Source organism: Hyaena hyaena, unplaced genomic scaffold, assembly GCF_003009895.1.
Source record: "Hyaena hyaena isolate Hyena2069 unplaced genomic scaffold, ASM300989v1 scaffold_298, whole genome shotgun sequence".
In the NCBI taxonomy this organism is placed as follows: domain Eukaryota; kingdom Metazoa; phylum Chordata; class Mammalia; order Carnivora; family Hyaenidae; genus Hyaena; species Hyaena hyaena.
This window is the reverse complement of record NW_024080927.1, coordinates 1,092,361-1,112,752: the sequence shown is the minus strand read 5'-3', so window position 1 is coordinate 1,112,752 and position 20,392 is coordinate 1,092,361. Positions and strand designations below refer to the sequence as shown.

General features: G+C 44.2%; 1 protein-coding gene across 1 annotated transcript in view; it reads left to right on the top strand.

The window, feature by feature from the left end:
• YPEL2 (yippee like 2) overlaps positions 1 to 20,392 on the top strand; it is a 37,914-nt gene that overhangs the window by 8,364 nt on the left and 9,158 nt on the right. The window lies entirely within an intron of this gene.

The window sequence follows — 20,392 nt, the reverse complement described above, 5'->3', positions numbered from 1 at the left end:
GGGCAAAACTGTTCTCTGTGCCTCTCCTTTTTCTTCATCCATCCAACTGAGGCATTAGATTAGACTGTCATTAAAGTGTCCTTCATCTCTCCCATTTTCTGATTCTAATACAACATCAGAAGATAATACAAGGCAACATAACTTAGTGGTTAACAATGCAGTCTCAGAGCCAGACTATCTGGGTTCAAACCCTGACTTCTTCACTTAGTGGTTATGCAAGTTTAATAACCTCGGTATCTTAATGCCCTCATTGGGAAAATGAGATTCATATTAATATTAGATACCTGTAAGGTTTTTGTGGAAATGAAGTGAGATGATCAATATAAAGTACTTCTCTTAGTGCCTGACAATAGTGAATGCTCTGTAAAGGCTGCTAGCTGTTATCTGTGAATACTCATTAAGCAAAACCAAATAAAGTGGCAAAGATACCCAGACCCTGACACCCCTAACAGTCCTGGTAAAGAGATCCTTCCTTTTTTCTGAGTCTCACCTATTACCCCCTTAGCTATACAATTACCAGTGGTCTTCTGAGACCTCTATAAACATTGAATCTCTTGTCCTTATAATTCCAAAGGGACCAGCAGGTTTCTGGAGGTGATTAAGTAACTGTGGCAGCCTCTGCTCTTGAACAGGTGGGGTTGGGCTTACCTGCAAGTAGCTGTCAGGCCTCTCTAGAATTTAAATGGAAAAATCTGCCCCTGCCCCTTTCCCATGGAGGCTGTCAGGTGGTGATTTTTCCTTAGACTACTACAACAGCCCAGGCAGCCTGGGTGTTGGAGCCATAGCTGAGCATTGCTTGTCAGTCTGATTCACCCTGGGATGCTTCATGGGGGAGATGGGGGCGAGGCTCTTTTGAAAGAAGCCATTTTCATTATCTTTAAAAAACAAACCCCAAAAGAATCTCTGATATCTTTGTTTCCAAAGCGCTCAGCCAGCTCCTGAAGGGAGGGTTTGACCTGGTGACCCAGAGTATTGTCTCTGAGGTCAGGGCTGCCTAGCCTGGAGAGCTTTAGCTCTCTGCATCCCTCCCCTCCCTGGCCTATTGCTAGTGGCTGGACTGTTACTCAGGGAAGGAGGGGGGAGGAGAGGAAGAGAGGAGGAGATGGCTCCACCAGCTGCTGCTAAAAACAACAACAACATCTAATCAGTCCATGAACTCCCTCCCCTCCCAGACCAGTGATGAGAGAGGCTGAGCAGGTGGCCCAGGCTCGCCCCTCCCCCTTGCCTCCAACACCTTTGGGCCTTTGAAGGGACCCTTATTTTCTCGGAAGGAAAGTGATCTAATTTTGGGGGCCCAGGAATCGCCTTTTCCTCCCTGTCAGGGTCGGTCCCAACAACAGCATTTAACTTGAACTCTCCCGCTGATACCTGAGGGGACGGAAAAGCTTTCCCTTGCCAAAACAGAAGATCCCAGAGTGAAACCTCTTGCACTAAACCCTCCCATTTGTAGCACATTTAGTGAACCCCTCTCACATGTTAGATATTCGGAATACAGTGGCAAACAGATGTTTGCTTTGCCCTCAGCCAGCTTGTGCCTAGTACTCTTTGGTCACTGGAAAGTCCACTATCTGCAGAAGTAGTTGGTGGCAGTAGCAGTGGGGATCCCCTCTGTCCCTGGTACCCAGGGCTGTCTGGGGCAGCCGAGAAACCAACATTTCCATATTGCTTTCCATCCGATTTGCCTAATTTCCGTGAGATGCCCAACTGCGCAGAGCTCTTCCCCTCACTGTCCCTGTCCTCCGCCACAATGTCAGCCTCGGCTCTCTCAGCCTGGCAAAACAGCTAGCTAGGCTCTTGCAGCTCGAGGTGGCCAGAGAATTAATTAGACCCACTGCTCTCTGATGTGGCTTTGGAGGAATGTCTGTTCTCAGGAACAGGCCTCTAACCATTGGGTGCTGGTTACTTTGTTTACTTCTGAAAGCTGCACAGCCCTCAGCCCCTTCCCTCTTGATGCAGAATGTCCCAAATGACAGGTAGTGCTCTGAGGAGCCCTTTAAGGTCCCCCCTTCCTCCCCAAGACAAATTCACCAGGAAGCCGAAGGAGAGAGGAAGCTGGAGAAACCAGACTTATTGGAGCTGCTTAAGCTCCAAGTCCCCATATTTCTTGATCCTGGCTTCAGCAGGAGAAAGAAAAAGCAAAGTCTATCTGTGGGGGAGGTAAGGTCCTCCCTGTCTGTCTCCTTCTCTGTAAAAACAACAGGCCAGTCTGCCCTGGGCGCTGTGGGGGCAGGTGCTGGGTAAATACACAGGAAAGGAAAGCCGATAAGATAAGGGCTGACAAATCTAGGTCACCAGGCTGCTGCCAGGCACCTGTGTGACTGGTCACCTTGAAACTGACAGGAGGGAGGATGGACTCAGACAGGCTGACCTCCCGTGCCTTTGTTTATTTATTTAATAAACATTTCTTGAGCACCATTATATGCTAGGCCATGTGCTAGGTGTTTCAGGCCCTTGTGCATCTCTGTCAGGCAAAATCTCCTCCTGAATCCCAGGCCTGTAACCAGTGCTAAAAAAAGAAATGACATCATGCAAAAGCCAGTTGGTCCACTAACATCCAGGGTGGGGGCAACCAGTCTCTTGGGAGAAGGGAGGGGCCTCTTTGGAGTCTTCATTCCCTCTTCCTACAGCTAAATGGTTGGCAAAATTTTCTGCAAAGGCCAGATAGTAAATTTTTAGGTGCTGCTGGCCATATGGTCTCAACCACCCAACTCTGCAGCCATAGAGAATACAAATGAGATGGCTGTGTTCCAGTTAAATACTTATAAAACAGGTAAAAAGCTCAGTTTGGTCCTTGCACATTATTTGCTGATTCCTAGGCTACAAAATGGGAATGAGTTGTGAATTGTATGTTAGAGAAATGTGTTCATGTGATTTCAGGAGGGATCTAAAGGCAGCACAGTGGTTACATTTGCTATGGATAGTGTAGGCGCTGATGCACTGTGTTCATTGACTAGTTCTGTTTGACACCGCGGTGTCAGCTGCATGCTAAACTTCAGCCCCAGCCATTTCGCACCCACAGGTTCCCACCAAAGGTTACAAGGTGACCAAGCCAGACAGAGCACATAGTTTCAACGTCATCACTGTAATGGAAAACCAATGTGAGGCCCTGCAGACAGAGTCAGTGGCGTCATTTTATAAGTCCTGAATGAAGGGTCAAGCCACTTCTATTCTAGGCCTGGCTCTGCCGCTAACTTGTCAGCATGGCATTGAGTAAGTCCTGTAACCTCTCTGACCACTCAGCACATACTGAATATGAGACACTGGAGAAACTGCAATGGACACATGAAAATGTTTGCCCATAAGTAGCTTATGATCTAGTGGGGAAGACAAACAGGTAAATTATTATAAGATGTAGTGAAACACAGGCTTTGAAGAGGTAGTTGTTCAAGATACTCTAAGGGCAAAGAGCAGGGTGAGTTTTTTCTAAGTGAACAGGAGAAGTTGGGGGTGGGGGGCAGGTCCATTCTGAGCAGAGGCGGAGAAATCCTCTAGAGGAGATCAGCCTTAAGGAATGACAGGAAGAGTCGGAGCGGGTGAGAGAGGGAAGCAGGAGGTCAGGAGGGGTGGATTGCACAAGGCCCAGAAGGCCCAGCTAAGGAATTTAGATTCAGTTTTGTATGTGTAGGGAGCGACTAAAACACTCTTAAGCAGGGGAGTGATAGCATTTGATTGAGATTGGACCAAAATAGTATAATCTAGCCTAGTTCATAAAGTCAACTTCTCCACCTTCTATAAACTCTATATCCATGAGCTTTGTGTGCACAGGAATGTTGATACTGTATAAAGTTAATAAACACTGATAATTAAGCCAGTGCTGTAATTCACCGCCAGGCTCATTTCCTCCCTGGTGATACCTTCAGCTAAACAGCAGCCAGATAAATCATTGGCAAACCCCAAACACCCGTAAACGTTCCTTGGTTCGCTGGGCCAGGTACCTTCTTTAGTGCAACCCCCTTGGCTGGCTTCATGAAGCTCACTGGGTCATCATAAGGTGACACGTGCGCCCCCACATTTATGAGTTTTTCTGTTATGTTAAAGTGAGAGCTGAGGTGCAGAATTCACGTGGCTTTTGGTGTAGTCGTGGGGCTTGGGACAGGGCAAAGTGAAGGAGAGAAATAGATGGCTTCTGCACTTTTCCTGTGTTTTAGTATATGCCCGAATGTAGTTGAAACTGGCCTGAGAAAATGGGGATTCCGGGCAGAGGTCCCCAAATCTGACAGCACATCAGAATAACATGGGATAAAAAGGTTGATCCCTAGGACCTACCTCCAGAAATTCCTATTCTGTAGGTCTGAATGTGACTACTAATGAAGCCCCTGCCTAAGGGGAGGAAATAAGTCACCTAGGACACAGGACCTAAGGAGGTATTAATTCACTCTCTCAGGGCTATACAAGTGCAAGGGCAGCATGTCAGAGCAAGGGCCTCCTTCAACATGCTAGGCGCTGGCTTCCTGGCTTGCCTTGCCCCAGCCTTCTCCTTGCTTTGAAGGTAGCCAGGGCATTCTGCCCCTAGTGTTCACTGTCTGCCTTCTAGCTCTTTCCACTCCCTGAAGGCACAAAGGGTGGTTTTGACTAACATTTGTTTGAAAAAGAAAAGAACTCTTTGGAGACCTTCCTCCAATAATGATGACAATAGCTATCATTTTACTGAGTGTTAACTAAATACCAGTGCAGTGCTGGTATTTACATCTTTTGTTTCACACCAACCCAGAGAGAGAGAGATGTACTACCATTGTTACCATTTTGGGATAAAGAAAGTGAGGCTTAGACAAATTGAATTGATCAGGGAGACCCAGTTAGGAAAGGGTAGAACCAGAATTGGAATTCAGGCATGAGTCCTAGGTCATACCCTTAAGTGCGCCAACACACTGTTTCTGGCTCTAAATTAGTAGAGAAACCCATCCCAGCCTACTCTCTTGGTGCTTCCCAGGCTGTCTGCCTGGCTCAGAAATCTCCAGGTAAACCCCTGTTCCTGGGGTCTTGAACTTGGAACAAACATGACACCCTATGGAACATAATACTCTATGGTCTCTGTTTTTTTTTTTTTTTTTTTTTAAATGTTTGCTTATTTTTGAGAGAGAGAGAGAGACAGACAGACAGACAGACAGACAGTGTGAGCAGGGGAGGGGCAGAGAGAAAGGGAGGCACAGAATCTGAAGCAGGCTCCAGGCTCTGAACTGTCAGCACAGAGCCCGATGCAGGATTCAAACTCACGAACCATGAGATAATAACCTGAGCCAAAGTCTACCACTTAACTGACTGAGCCACCCAGGCACCCCTCTGGATTTTTAAAAAATAGAGTGTTGTTTTTTTTTTTTAATAAATTTTTTAATGCTTTATTTATTTTTGAGGCAGAGAGAGACAGCATGAGAGGGGAAGGGGCAGAGAGACAGGGAAATACAGAATCTGAAGCAGGTTCCAGGCTCTGAACTGTCCGCACGAGCCTGATGTGAGGCTTGAACCCACAAACTGTGAGATCATGACCTGAGCTGAAGTCGGACGCTGAACCGACTGAGCCACCCAGGCACCCCCCAAAATAGTATTTTGACGCATAGAACCATGGCAAACGGGAAGGGATGAAGGAAGGGCACAGGTGATTCTCAGCAGGGGAAGAAGAATTATTCTTTCTTAAGCTGTTTACTAATTAGCTCCTTTTGCTCCTGAAACCAGAAAGAAGAGGAACTCAAGAGTCAGCAGGGCTCAGAAGCCCTAATTAATTTGTGATCCAACTGGGTCAGGGAGAGTGACCCTGTGCAGTGGCCTTTTTATTTTCAGGGACATGTGTGCCCCAGCTCACTAGGGCAGAGTTCCACAGCCCCGAGGGGAGGGATTCCACCCCCCACCCCTGGGAGTTAGATCTCCTGTGAAGCACATGTCTGCCTATTCAGTCCCTTCCTCCCTGACCCTCTGGCTGGGCTCCTGCTGGTGTTAAGTTGCCCCAAATACTCAGTCTCTTATTTCACATTGCCAGGCAAAGATCCCACAGCCAAGGTGCCCTTTTGGCTTAGCTTTCCCATTGGCAGCTCACTGACAGATAAGCTTCTAAGAGGAAGGAAGGGGGAGGGAGGAGAGGTGGGTAACACCTGGAGCAGACCCCTTTGTCCCTTTGTCACGCCATTGTCCCTTTGTCACTCCACGGCATAAAACATGGGTGCTCGGCTCCCTGGTATTGTGTTTGATGGGGCAGGCCCTGGGTGGTGGCTGGCTGTCTAGCCCCCATCTTTTATTGGTACAACTGTACATATGCTTAGACTTTATCTAAGGGTGGGAGTTATAGGCTGAAAGTTTTTTAAGTGTCAAGAGACAAGGCAACTGTGTATTCAGTGTGTGGGCTCGGGGAATGCAGGGGCTTCTGAGCCAGGCTCCGTTTCTGCATAATCTGCCATGGCCACGGGCCGTTCGGACTCCCTGCCCAGACCTTGCAGAGATGTTTCGTTCCTTGGGCTGGGTGGAACTGAGACGTGAGTGCTGCTCCTAGTCAGGAGGGAGACGAAGCCAGTGGACAAAATGTTCTTGTGCCTGGATGACCAGCCACAGCACAGCCTGGGTCCCTGGGAATTGAGATGAAACCTTTCCTCTCTCTTTAGCCAACCCATATCTTGAGTAACAGATGAGTTACTGCCAGACGAACTGGTTTTAATTTACCTTTTTGAAAAGATAGATGCACTTAAAATAAAATGAGCAGGAAGTTTGCATGGTTAGCGTTGCCAGTCTCAGTGCAGTGGGGAAAGAACATGTGCTCCTGGACTTCCACAGCGTCTCTCTTCCCCGTCACTTGTAACCAGAGCAAATCCCTGGAACCTGGTTATTATGTTATGTGGAGTTGATCTTTCAGTCAGGAAGCTTTCTCAGCCAGGGCCTCCAAATACAACCCTGTCGGTCGGCGCCAGCACGACAACCCAAGAACTGGGCATCATATGTATAAGTTGCTATTGAGCATCCAGAGACTATTTAAGAATGTGTACAGAAAGGTAGCAATTAAATGTTTGTCTTGGAATATGCCTGGCCTCTGCATTCTCCCCGGAGCCCTCGCCTAGGGAAGATGATTAAAAATAGATCTGAGTAGCACTTCCTGCCTGGCAGATGGCTGATAGCAAATGCTAGGGCTTGCAGCTAGCTGACCTTTCCTTTCTGAAATCTGCTCTGTGTTTCCATGATGCTAATTGAGTCCCTCTCTAGACCTGAGCAAAGAGCAGGCTGCAAAGAAAAAAAAAAAACAACAAAAAATAAAAAAACCCACCAAGGTTTGCTGTCCAGGCTGGGCTCAGTTCATGGAGCAACTTGAAAGTGCTGGAATTCGCATGGAAACACCCACTCTGTGGGCCAACTGGCTGGTCCTTGTTTAAAAACTAACAAGTTCTGCTTTCAAATTTGCTGCTCAGTGCTGTTAAGGATCCCACACCCTCTCCACCCCCATCCATAAGGAAAAATTAGTGGAAAGGGGAGTGGTAAGAATGCCCTATGTTAGATGTGTACACAATAGACAATGCATACACTCACTTCAAAACAAAGTAGATGCCCAAAAGAAAGGCAGGGACTTCTTGACATTTGGCTTCCAGGAGTGGTTCTATCCCCATCAGCTCTCTTTCTTCACTTATAAACCACTGATAATGCTTGAGACAATGCCCTGAGGTGGTATCCAACTATGGAAGACACAAGATATGTTTGCAAACATCTAGGGACCACTGCTGGGTTCTCATGGAGTTATTACCCTCTCCTAGGAGGGAGATGGGTATGGATGTAGATGGGTTGTGCTGAGGCTGTGCTAAGTGCTATTGTTTCTCCAAATCTTACGTACTCTTCAAGGAATGCCCACTGCTAAATCACCCCCCACCCCCAGAATGGTCTCATCCTCTTCAGTTTCATTCATGTTCTCAAAAAACTCCTTTAACGTCCATAATGTGTCACAAGGATACAACGTCCATAATGTCTCGCAAGGATACACATTATTTTATCTGTATTTTGTATATTTTAGTCCTGTTTTCTAGTTAGTTAGATTATAAACACCTTCAGGGCAGAGCTAGCTTGCTACATTCTCCTTTGTGTCCAGCCAGGTCTGGGACACAGCTGCTCATTAAGTGTTTGTTGATTTCTAATTATGGATCATTATGATCATATCCCAAGATTCTAAGCCATGCCCTTACTATTGGACATTTAGATTTTTCCTGTTTTTATTTTTTATTTTTTTGTTAATGTTTTTATTTTTGAGAGAGAGAGAGAGAGAGCACGAGAGGCGAAGAGGCAGAGAGGGAGACACAGAATTCAAAGCAGGCTCTGGGCTCCAAGCTGTCAACACAGAGCCTGACACAGGGCTCAAACTCACAGACTGTGAGATCATGACCTGAGCCAAAGTCGGATGCTTAACCAACTGAGCCAGCCAGGTGCCCCTAGATTCCCCCCAGTTTTTAAATCATAGACTACATTCATGTAACACAAAACTGTTTTGCCCGGGCGATGATTTTCCAATGCCTGATATTTCACAATGTGCCTGGGGCTTTGGTTTTGGCCAGGGAAGGAGGTTGAGCACCAGAGTATGTGGAAAGGTTTTAAGTTTCTATGTCTTGAAGATGAGAGTCCTAAAATAGGAATTGTCAGATAAGATAAGCCAGCTTATGAACAGAAAAGACTTTTTATGCAGATAAACAGGAAGTTTAAAAACATGAGAGAAGAGGTCTAACTCTGAGTCAGAAATGCTCATTTAATGAGAGGCATTTATTCTCTTGAGAAAGTGGATTCACACAATGTTCACCCTCGGAAGAGACCTTACTCAACCCCCTCATTTCACAGATGATGCAACTCCCCGTTCAGAGGATTAGGGATCTGCCCAAGGACATCATGCAGTTGGAGGTAGACGATCTAGCCTTGTCTGACAGTGGCAGGAGTGAGTAGGATGGTTGTTCTGACCCAGTGTCATGTTCTGTTTCTAGAAGGAATACCTAGAATCACCAGTGCCCAGCGTTTACTTTGGCAAGCACCCTATCCTCATTCATATGCTCCTATCTCTTAAGAGCCCTTTCTTTTGCTGTGATTTCTTCAAGCCCCACCATGAATGTCTCTTCCTTTGTAACCATTTCTTATAACTCTATTCCTAAACTTATCCTAAACTTAGTCCCTGTGTGTGTGTGTGTGTGTGTGTGTGTGTATCTGTATCTGTGTACCTAGGGATTAAATGTAGATGTATGCTACTGTGCTCACTGGAGGAAAGCCTGGTGCTGGCCATGGTTCCTGCCACAGTGGGAGGAACACATTCATCAGCCTGCTTTATAGCGTATGCAACCTGAAGTCCAGTTGTTTAAGGCCTTGCGCTATGACTAGCACTTCCAGGAGAGCAAAGTGTTGAAGGTATTTAGAGAATACCTAGGATAGAATGAAAAATGAGGTTTAGAAGATAGTGGTAAACTTGGTGAGGGTTAAAACCACACCACATACAGAAGTTCGAAGGACCTGGAAGAAGGAAGGGTGCTGCCATTTATAGAAAGACTGTTCTATGCCAGGCATTTCACTTTCTGTGAGGTGGGTATTGTCCTCCCATTTGGCAGATGAGGAACTTGAGACCAGAGAAGTGAGCATATCCAAGAGCACAAAGTACAGAAAGTGCCAGAACTGGGAATTGGATCTAGTTCATACAACTACATAATTCTTCCATTATACCATGCTACTAAGCTGGGAGAAGTTCAGCCCATATAAGGAAACCTCGATGCAAGCAAGATTATAGCTTTAAAGATATCACTCGAAGTATTATTTGGCACCAGAAAATATAAAGATGGAACGTTTTGGGAACTCTCAGGAGATAAGAGTTGAGCTCATACAAGGAATTAGGGACAGGTAGAGTGACTGGCAGTAGAATGGGCTTCCTGGGGAGGCAGAGAGTTCCCTATCCCTTGAAGAGGTTTGATAGAAATGTGGTGAGAGCCCTGCATCAGATGAGTGGCTGAGTTTTGGAGACCCTTCAAATCCCAAGGTCTATGAAATCAAAACTGGATAAGGTCATATGTATGTTTTGTTTTATTTTGAGATCCTTTGCTATGCCAAAACTGCAGTCCACTGCAGGGATTCCTATAGAATGCTATTATTTAAGTCCTTCCTTTTCTTTTTTAGCTAACTCCCCAAACAGTCTCTGGGTTCTCTGCTCATTCTTTGCCATGAAGTCTAGGTGCCAAAGACGGGATTTTAAGGGGCCTCTTTGCTTTTATTTGTTCTCACTGCTTATGATACAAGAATCCTTCACTCAGTAGTGAGCTGGGAAGGCTGTTTTCAGGTTGGGTTGCAAAGAACATTCCTTTGGTGGTCTTCAGTCAGCCTTAGGCATTGTAGGTTGACACATTTAATTTTACCTATGCACTGAAGAGTGGCCAAGCTCTGGTGAAGCAGTTCATCTAGCACAGTTCACAGGAAGCTAATTGGTAGACCAGAATTCTAATTGGTTAATGTACAGTGGAACAGGTAGTCCTGAAAGTTCAGACTATGTGTTATCTTCCTTGAAGGTAAACCCACTTGAGTGAGAGAATTAAGTTTAGGCAGTTGCTAAGTAAATATGGAATCAGAGCAGAGGAAGTTGAATAGCCTAAGAGATTTTCATCCATTCTGACAGCTTGATACATCCTTCTTCATCAAAGAGACAGATTTTCCAGGTGAACACGCTCTAGAAAAATCTTGGGACTTGGAGTCAAAAGATTTATGTTCTGACCTTGACTTACAAGCTTTGTGAAATTGGGAAAGTCATTTGAACAGCCCTGGGTTTCAGTTTCCTCTGCTATTTTAGAGATTGAATCAGTTAATGTATATAAAAGTGCTTTGTACATTCTGATGTCGGTATTAGTCTAATTCTGTTAGGTCCCTTTCTTGTAGTGAGTCACCTGGACAACACCCTTGTTATCCCAACTTCATTCTCTCTTAGACTTTGGAACCAGACTCCCTGGGTCTCTGTCATCTGTTTGTTGTTTGACCCTGGACTTAATTTTCTCATCTGTAAAATGGGGACAGTGATTGTACCTACTTCATCAGATTGGTAGTGGATTAAATTACTTGGTTTATGTAAAACAACTTGAATCTTGCCTGGCATATGGTAAGCACTATATACATAGTAAGCACTGTATACAACCGTACTGTTATTTTATTTTATTTTATTTTTAACATTGATTCATTTTTGAGAGACAGAGAGAGAAAGGAGATAGAGCATGGGTGGGGGAGGGGCAGAGAGAGAGAGACGCACACAGAATCTGAAGCAGGCTCCAGGCTCCAAGCTGTCAGCACAGAGCCCAATGTGGGGCTTGAACTCATGGACCGTGAGATCATGGCCTGAGCTGAAGTCAGACGCTTAATCAACTGAGCCACCCAGGCGCCCACAACCATACTGTTATTATTTCACAATTTCCAATGGAATGAGCCAGCTTAATTTCTTCTATAAACTCCCCAATTTCACTACAGTGATTGCTTGTTAGAAAACATTTTTAGAGAACCCCCCTCCATAGTGCATGGATTCAGTCTTGGAAGCCTTTTCTGGTCTTTTTGCCTGGATTGGTTGTAGGGAAAGACTTACCTTGAGAGTCTGAGATTTTACCCACTGACATCAGATATCTTTTGTAGTATGAGGACATTTCATTTGCCAGTATCCAATTGGCTTTGGAAACAAGTCTAGATTGAAATATAAATCCAAGAAATCAGTATTTGTCCTTCCTAGGTATATTAATTAACTTGCATTGTCTTCTTAATTTTAGCAGCTCCTAGTGAATTATTTTCAAAGACCTGATGGTTTTGAGAGAAGTTTGAGTTCCATTGTTTCAGCCCCCTTAAAAGTTTTAGTTTTATATTTGAGTTGAACTGCAGAGGGCCCCAGTATTAATGACTGCTTGCCATTACATTCTGATTCCGCTACCTCTCCTCTCTTAACTCAGAAGCCAGTCTCCCTGAACAGACCCAGTGAGAGTAACATGTTGAGCTTTCTTCTGTAGTGGATGGAGCTTGTCTGTTTATGGGAATCCCCTGCTCTTTATCTTCCTGAAGAATGCATGTTTTCTGTGCCTTCTCTATGGAGAGCAAGGAGTGAATGCAGGATGTTGAGAGCTGGCGGCATCTACTTTCCCACTGGCTGCATGTTTATGTTGGCATCTACTGTCCTAACCCTTTGCCACAAGCTAGGGAGTCTTATCTGCTCTTGGTTCAACAGAGAACAACCACATGGTCCCAAACCACATCTGAGGCTCTTAGAACAGCTGGAGAGGTGCGGGAGAGTAGCTGTGGGGATCTGAGGCTCTAGGGGGTTTGGAAGAGAGTCTGGGGAAGCACTGGTAAGACAGCCCAGCCCTTCTAGACTAGTCCAGCAACTCCCATTTTAAATCCGGAAGTCCCATGGTGGTGTGAAAGGAAACAAACATTTATTTAATGCTGTTTCATGAACCAGGCACTGTGTTTTACGTATAGGCATTCATTTAATACAACATCCCTTTGGAATAGGTGTTAGTGTTTCTCCCTTTTGTAGATGGGGCCCTGAGGCTCAGAACGACTTGAAGGTTACACAGCTTGCTCACAAGCTTGCATCCTTTCCACTGAACATCAGGCAGACATGACACCACGAGGGAGCAGACTTTTGCAGGCCCTTTCTCTATTCCATTCTGTTTCTATTCCATTTCTCTATTCTAGGTCTCTCCCTAAAAGCAGTCTGTTTCATATAAGTCATCAGGAAGGTGAATTTGAATGGTCTGATCATTAAATGACTTAGATCCCTGAATATCCCCCTTAAAGCAATAAAACGTGGCGCCCAGACTGCTCAGCACCTTTTGTGTCTGCAGTTCGTTGCTTGCATCATTTGCATCATGCATGCTCCCATGCCCTTGGAATTTTATGACTCCACACAGCAGATATTTCCTCCTTTAGAGCCAGTCCCTTCCCACCCCTCCCTCCATCTGTTTAGGGAATGTGAGGGTGATCTGAGACCTACCAAAGCTCAGAGCCAGGGGAGGAGGGCTGTAGGAGGCTGTACTTCTGCCCCTAATCAGCACACTTGGCTTTCCACCCCATCTCAATGTTTCTAGAGATATGTGAAAGCTTTTTGCAGATGATAAACACATATAAATGGCTTCGTTCTTTCCTCACCTTTCCTAGTGACCTGTGTCCTAGTGTGGAAGTCATACAGAGTCAGGAAATTCTTCCCTTATAGTTAACCCAAGTCTCTCTTATTTCCATTTACATCCGTTTCCTCATCTTCTCCTTGCAGAGAAAGTGGAAGAAATTCCTTTACTCTTCTTGCCTCTTAGCTAAATTCTCCCAATCTCTTTAAATTGCACTTGGGTTCTAATTCTGGAAGTTTTCATCATTTCCATTGTTCTTTATTATCACCCTTCCCACTTTCTCCATATGTTTCCTCAAGGGTGAAATCCAAACAGGACCCAGTATTATTCTGCATGGGTTTCAGCTCTTTGGAATGGAGCCTGTGGCTTACCCTGACCCTAAATGGTAAACACCACTGGGCCTGACCATGGATGGAAAAAGAATGAGAGAGGAGAAAGGACTGACCTGGCCCTCCCCAGCAGAATGTCGGACCTGCTGAGGTGGGTTGTTTAACCGGCACCCCATGAGCAGAGGGTTTGCTAACCTTCCTTTGTATCTCTACCTAATACTTCTGTTATCTTCTTGCTGAGATGGTATATAGTATAGTATATAGTGCCTTCAACAAATACATGGAGACAGAGGGTAGATTTGTGAGTATCAGGGCTGGGGCAGGGCACAAGGGAGTTGACATGAGATTTCTTTTTGGATTGTGGAAATGTTCTAGAATTAGATAGTGGTGACAATTGCACAACCTTATGAATATATTAGGAGCCACTGAATTGTATACTTTAAAAGAATGACTTTTATGGTAATGTGAATTACACTTCAGTTAAAAAGAACTCAACTTTATGTTTGTACTAATAAGTTCTTTTATAGCTGTATAATAAAAAATTGTAACAGCAAAAAAAAAAAATTGTAACAGCAATGACAAAATATATAAAGCCTTGAAGTTTATGAGGCACTTTTTTTCATACACAGAGTCATTTGTTTCTCATAGAAAGCTGGTGTGAGTATGAATACTATTTTATTGTGCCCATATTACAGATTAGGAAATTAGGTCTCAGTAGTTCATTGGCTTGCTCAAGTTAGTAGCGTAGCTGGTACATGGCAAAGCCAGGGCTCAAACTGTGGCAGTCTGCCTCTTTGAAGCCCATGTAATTCATACTACGTATGGATGGTAGGGCGGAGAAGCCAGCGCTAAGTGCTTTAAAGAATCCACAGAACATGACTGGAAAGGACCATGGGGAGCTTCAGTCTCATCCCTCCATTTTTATGGAGACATTGAGTTGTAAAGAGTGAACACTTACTTGTCTTTTGTCGTAATAGTAGAGAAAGGTGGAGATCAAAGTCACCAAAGAAGAGGATTTTATAAACCCAAGTAGATTAGAATCAGCCTTTTCATCTCTCTTTTCCAGGCTCCTGAACAGGCCAAAGAGGAAAGATAGAGAGCTGACCCTCTTTTTACTCTGGACTTCATTTACTTTGTTTTACTTATTATCCTCAGAACCCCTATGAAAGAGACATGGTTTCCACCTACAGATGTAAAAGATACGGAAGTGAGAGAGGCTGAATAATTCTCTCAAGGTCAAGTACCCAAGTTGTAGTTGTAAAACCAGGGTTTGATCCTGATTTCCTGATGCCAAGACTCAATCCTCCTGTCACATGCACATTTGCTCCTAGCTCCCAGATACTGCGGCTGGGTGGACACCTGTGTCCCTCATCTCCTGAGGCGCATGCTCAGTTGAAAATGGTTGACCTTCCCAGTGAGAGGACGGCCTACACTGGAGAGGCTCTGCTTCCTGCTAGGAGGACTTCATGCCTGAGTCGGCGCCAGGGTGAGGACCTGCGCCTGTACCAAGGGGAAGGAGCTCACATGTTTGCTGTTTTGCCATCTCCCCCCTCCAAAAGTATTCATTTTCAGTGGTCCTCCTACTTTTGAAAGGAATTGCTGTTTTCCAGACTTTCAAAGGGGCCAGAAATCAGTGGTTTTGGATACTAAACAGGAAACTCAAAGCCCTTTCCGTTCCTTTGAGCTGGCTGGAAGGGCTGGGCCTGGAACTATTACTTGCCTTTAAAGGACAGAAGAAAAGTGTTGTGTAATTTAAAAAAAAAAAACCCAAAACACAATAAAAAAAAAAAACCCTTTCCTGGAGTTCTGAACACCAGCCTTGGTTGATACACAACATGGAAAAGAGCTGCCTTGTTGCCTGGCAGTAATGATAGCAAACAAATGTGTCTGACAGTCTGTTTGGGCTCTCCTGGTCTGAAATTCTGTTTGCTTCATTCTAATTGCTTCCTTAACTTCCTTTCAGTCTCCCCACCTTTAGTAACACCCTCCCTCAAGGGAGTGCCAGGCTGTGCCTGGTTATGCCAGGCTGGGCTGGGACCCACAGGATACAGTGATCCAGCCGGGGCTATTCTTGTCTGTCTATTTGCAAGATGCCTGTTGTTCTCAATGGCTGTTTTTCCCATCATAAATGTTGACTTGGCAGAGGCCCAGAGTGGAAGCCATGGTAGAAGAGCTTCCAGAGTCTTGCCCCAGGAAATTCAGCTGGTCCTGAATGCCAGACTGAGGACACAGGTTCACAGTTATTCAGGGGGTACCTGAATAGATATTGCCTCCCAGACAGCCCTTTGCAGAGTGTGGGCCTCTGCCAGTTGACTTTCGTAGAACAGGCCTGGGGGAACCATAGTGGCTGTGAGAGGCACCTCTGGGCCTGGCTGGCATTTCTCTTCTCTGCCATGTGTCCTCTCCACCCCCTACTCTCTAGGAATTCTAAGCTATGCTAGGCTAGGGGAAATTACTCATAGGTCCTGCCCCAAAGCAGACAAAAACCCCCAGAGCAGTAGTCTCCAAACTTAAAAATTTTTTTTAATGTTTATTTTTTGAGAGAGGGATAGAATGTGAGCAGGGGAGGGGCAGAGAGAGAAAGGAGATACGGAATTTGAAGCAGGCTCCAGGCTCTGAGCTGTCAGCACAGAGGCCGATGCGGGGCTCGAACCCATGAACCGTGAGATCATGACCTGAGCTGAAGTTGGACGCTTAACCGACTGAGCCACCCAGGTGCCCCCAAACTTTAAAAAAAAAAATCACATACAACTATTAGTAAAATGTTTGAGTATATACCCCTAATATATGGATACTTAGCTTTTAAGTGGTATCATGTACTGCTATCTAATATATACATTAGAAACATATATTCAAAGACATTTTAAATAATACAATTTAGAAGGAAGAAAACACAATTACAAATATGTTTTCAAATCTTATTTATTGAACGTATGTGAATATGCTCTTTTTTTTTTTTTTTCAAATTACCATTAGTCACAGTAATCCTAAGGTATGTCCTAATGAGAGTATATTTCAGTACTTCAGTTTAACAACTTCCCTTACCAAAAAGTTCCTTACAAAGAAAGGTCAATTCAAATGCAACATTTGAATGTTTGTGCTTATGAAAATCATGATTCCCACAATCCATCTCGTTTACCCAGTCACACAAAGGTTTCTGCTGAACTTCACGGTTGCTCTTGCAAACTTTTAGAAAAGTGTTTTTTAACAAGGCTTCAAACCCCTGAGACTTTGTTTGGAATACTTTTAAGTAGAGTATTGGAAAATTGTTTATAGTTTCTAATTGTACAAATATAAAAATACAGTGTACAGATGGGAGATTTCAGAGATGGCTTATTTTTAAATATTTATTGGATTAAAAACTTTTAATTTTACAAAGTAAAATTCATTCTTCGGTATACAGGCTTATGAGTTTGACAAATACATGGTCTTGTAACTCCCACAATGAAGATCACAATTCCATCTCCCAAGTTATTCCTTGTAGTGAAACTCTCTTCACCTGTAACCTTTGGCAGCCACTGATCTTAGCCTGATACATTACACATTCATCCTTGTTATATGTGTCAACATGTTGTCCCCTTTTATTACAGACTACTATTAAATGGGAGGTTTATCCATTCACCAACTGAGAGACGTTTAGGTTGTTTCTAGTTTTGGACAATTATGAATAAAACTGCTCTGAAAACATTCTCCTGCAGGTTTTTACATGAACATAGATTTTCGTTTAACTTGGGTAAATGAAACTACCAAACTCGTGTCCAAAGTGGCTATGCTGTTTTGCAGTGTATGAAAGAATTCCAGTTGCTACACATTCTTGACAGCACTTGTTTCTGTCAGCTTAAAAATATTCAACCATCCTAATAGGTGTGTGGTGATTTCTCATTGTGTTTTTAATTTGCACTTTCCCCAATGACTAATGATGTTGAGTATCTTTTCATGTGACTGTTTACCATCTGTTTATTTTTGGTGAAGTCTGTTCAGATCTTTTGCTCATTTTATATTTTATTTAAAATATTTTTTTAAATTTTGTTTTTTTTCTGGGTACAGTATACTTTATTGATGGTACATGGTAAAGTAGGGCTCTCCAAGACCCTCCTCTTTTTCAGAAGGTCTGGGATGGAAACTTTGTAGAGGTCATGAGATTTCCAGTGTGTTAGGGGATGAGTTGGGGCAAGGACTCCACAGCAGCTAAGAGCCTCTCTCTTCTTCTTGCTCCCCCTGGGGCTGGTGGTCCAGGGAGCTTTTACTCCTTGGAGGCCCTGTGGACCATAAGGCCCACCACCTGGTTGCTGTAGCCAAATTCATTGTCATACCAGGAAATGAGATTGGCACAGTGGTTATTAGGGGCAATGCCAGGCCCAGCATCAGAGATGGAAGGCTGTCACTGTTAAAAGTTTCAGGAGACAACCTGGTCCTCACTGTAGCCCAGAACACCCTTGAGGTGTTCTGATGCCTGCTTTAGCACCCTCTTGATGTTATCGTATTTGGCAGCTTTTTCCAGGCAGCCGGTCAGATCCATGGTTGACATGTTGCAAGTGGGGATAGGAAGTCCCTGCCAGTGAGTGAGCTTCTCATTTAGCTTAGGGATGACCTTGCCTACAGCCTTGGCAGCATCACTGGAAGCAAAGATGATGTTCTGGGCAGCCCTTTGGCCATGATGCCACTGCTTCCCAGAGGGGCTGTCTCTGGTCTTCTGGGTGGGACTGATGGCATGGACTGGTCATGAGTCCCTCCACAATGCCAAAGTTGTCATGGATGACCTTGGCCAGAGGGGCCAAACCTTTGGCAGTGCAGGGGGCAGGCTGACAAGGTTGAGGGAGTTGTCATACTTCTCATGGTTCACACCCATCAGACATGGGGCATCACCAAAAGGGGCAGAGATGATGACCCTCTTGGCCCCAGCCTTCTCCATGGTGGTGAAAACCCCAGTGGACTCCACAACATACTCAGCACTAGCATCACCCTATTCGATACTGGCAGGGTCTTGCTCTTGGAAGATGGAGATGGGCTTTCCATTCATGACAAGTTTCCTATTCTCAGCTTTGACTGTCCCAGGGAATTTGCCATGGTGGAATCATACTGGAACATGTAGACCGTGTAGTTGAGGTCAGTGAAAGGGTCATTAATGACAATGACCAGAGTGAAAAGCAGCCCTGGTGACCATGCACCCAATATGGCCAAATCTGTTTACTCCAACCTTCACCATCCTGTCTTGGGGATGTGGCTGACACTGTATCAGAAGATGCTAGTGTCTGTTGAATGGAGAGAAGCAGAGAGTCTCTTTTGCTCATTAAAATTTTTTTTTAACATTTATTCATTTTTGAGAGAGAGAGAGAGAGAGAGAGAGAGAGAGAGAGAGAACGGGGGAGGGGCAGAGAGTGAGGGAGAACGGGATCTGAAGCAAGCTCCAGGCTCTGAGCTGTCAGCAAAGGGCTTGAACTCACTAACCGTGAGATCATGACCTGAGCCAAAGTTGGACGCTTAACCAACTGAGCCATCAAGGTGCACCATTCTTTTTTTTTTAAATGTTTTATTTCTGAGCGAGTGAGAGAGAGAGCATGAGCAGGGGAGGGTCAGAGAGAGGGAGACACAGAATCTGAAGCAGGCTCCAGGCTCTGAGCTAGCTGTCAGCACAGAGCCCAATGTAAGGCTCGAACCCACAAACCATGAGATCGTGAGCTGAGCCGAAGTTGGACGCTTAACTGAATGAACCACCCAGGAGCCCCATCAAGGTGCAAAATCTTTTTGCTCATTTTAAAACTTGGGGTTTTTGTTTCTTATTTTTGAGTTTTAAGAGTTCTTTATCTATTTCAGATACAAATGCTTTGTCATAAATGTGATTTCCAGATATTTTCTCCCAGACTATGGCTCAACTTTTCTCTTTGATGACTGTTTTTCAGAGTAAAAGTTTAAAAATTTTGATGAAGTTCAATTTAGCAGTCTTTTCCTTTTATGAATTGTTTCTGGGGTAGCATCTGAGAAACCATTTCTGACACAAAGATTTCCACCTGCATTTTCTTCTCAGTATCATTTATTTTAAATCGGTTTTCTGTATAGTCCTATCAATTCTAAACTACAAAGAAGGTATTTGATGAAAACATTGCCAAATACCAGTTCTCTCCATAGCACAACATTCCCTGTTAAAATATCACTTTTACTTTGAAGGGGGCAGATTTAGTGAATTTGTTCTTTGGAAAATATTGCAGAGTACCATACTACTGTCAGCCACTTTTTACTACAAAGGCCAGTTGGGAATGCTCATCTTTTTGCAAAAGAAAAATGTATAACTTTCTTTACATTTTTAAGTACTTTGATGTAAGCGCGAACCTCTCTGTAGTGCTCTATCATATTAACATAAAAAAAAACCACAAGGGTCCTACTGTTTAAATACCATGTTTTTACAAGATTAGTCTCATTATTGTCATCCTGTTTCACAGAAAAATAGTATTCACGATATTCTAAAAGCCCAGGCTGAAGGGTCCCATTGTTAGTGGCACACACACATTTAGTGAGAGCCCCACACTGTGCTCCTTGTAGATTCCTGTACACACATGGCACATACTAGCCCAGGGAGGATCCCTGTGGCAATCTCTGTGACTGTTTAGTGAAACTTTTTCTTTAAGAGATAAATATAGTTTAAAAATTTAGTGTTTCTTCCCTACCCTGATTGTCTTGTGTACATTCCTGGAACACCACTACCCTGGAAAGTCTTACAATGCTGCCCCTCTCTCTGCATTCCTAACTACCTGGATATAGTAGATAATCTGTACTCTTTTAGAAATAAATGCCTTGTCCGGTTATAAATGGTAGAGCTGCGTTGCCCTGTCATCATTTTCCTGTCTGCTTTCCTCTAGTGTTTGTTTTCCCCATAGCCTCATTTTTCTAAGTACTGAACTTGAAGTTCATAACAAGTGTTTCTTAGAGGATGACACTCCCTATTATCCATAACGTAGAACCGTGGAATCATAAAACAGTATAATTTTGGTGTTGGAAGGG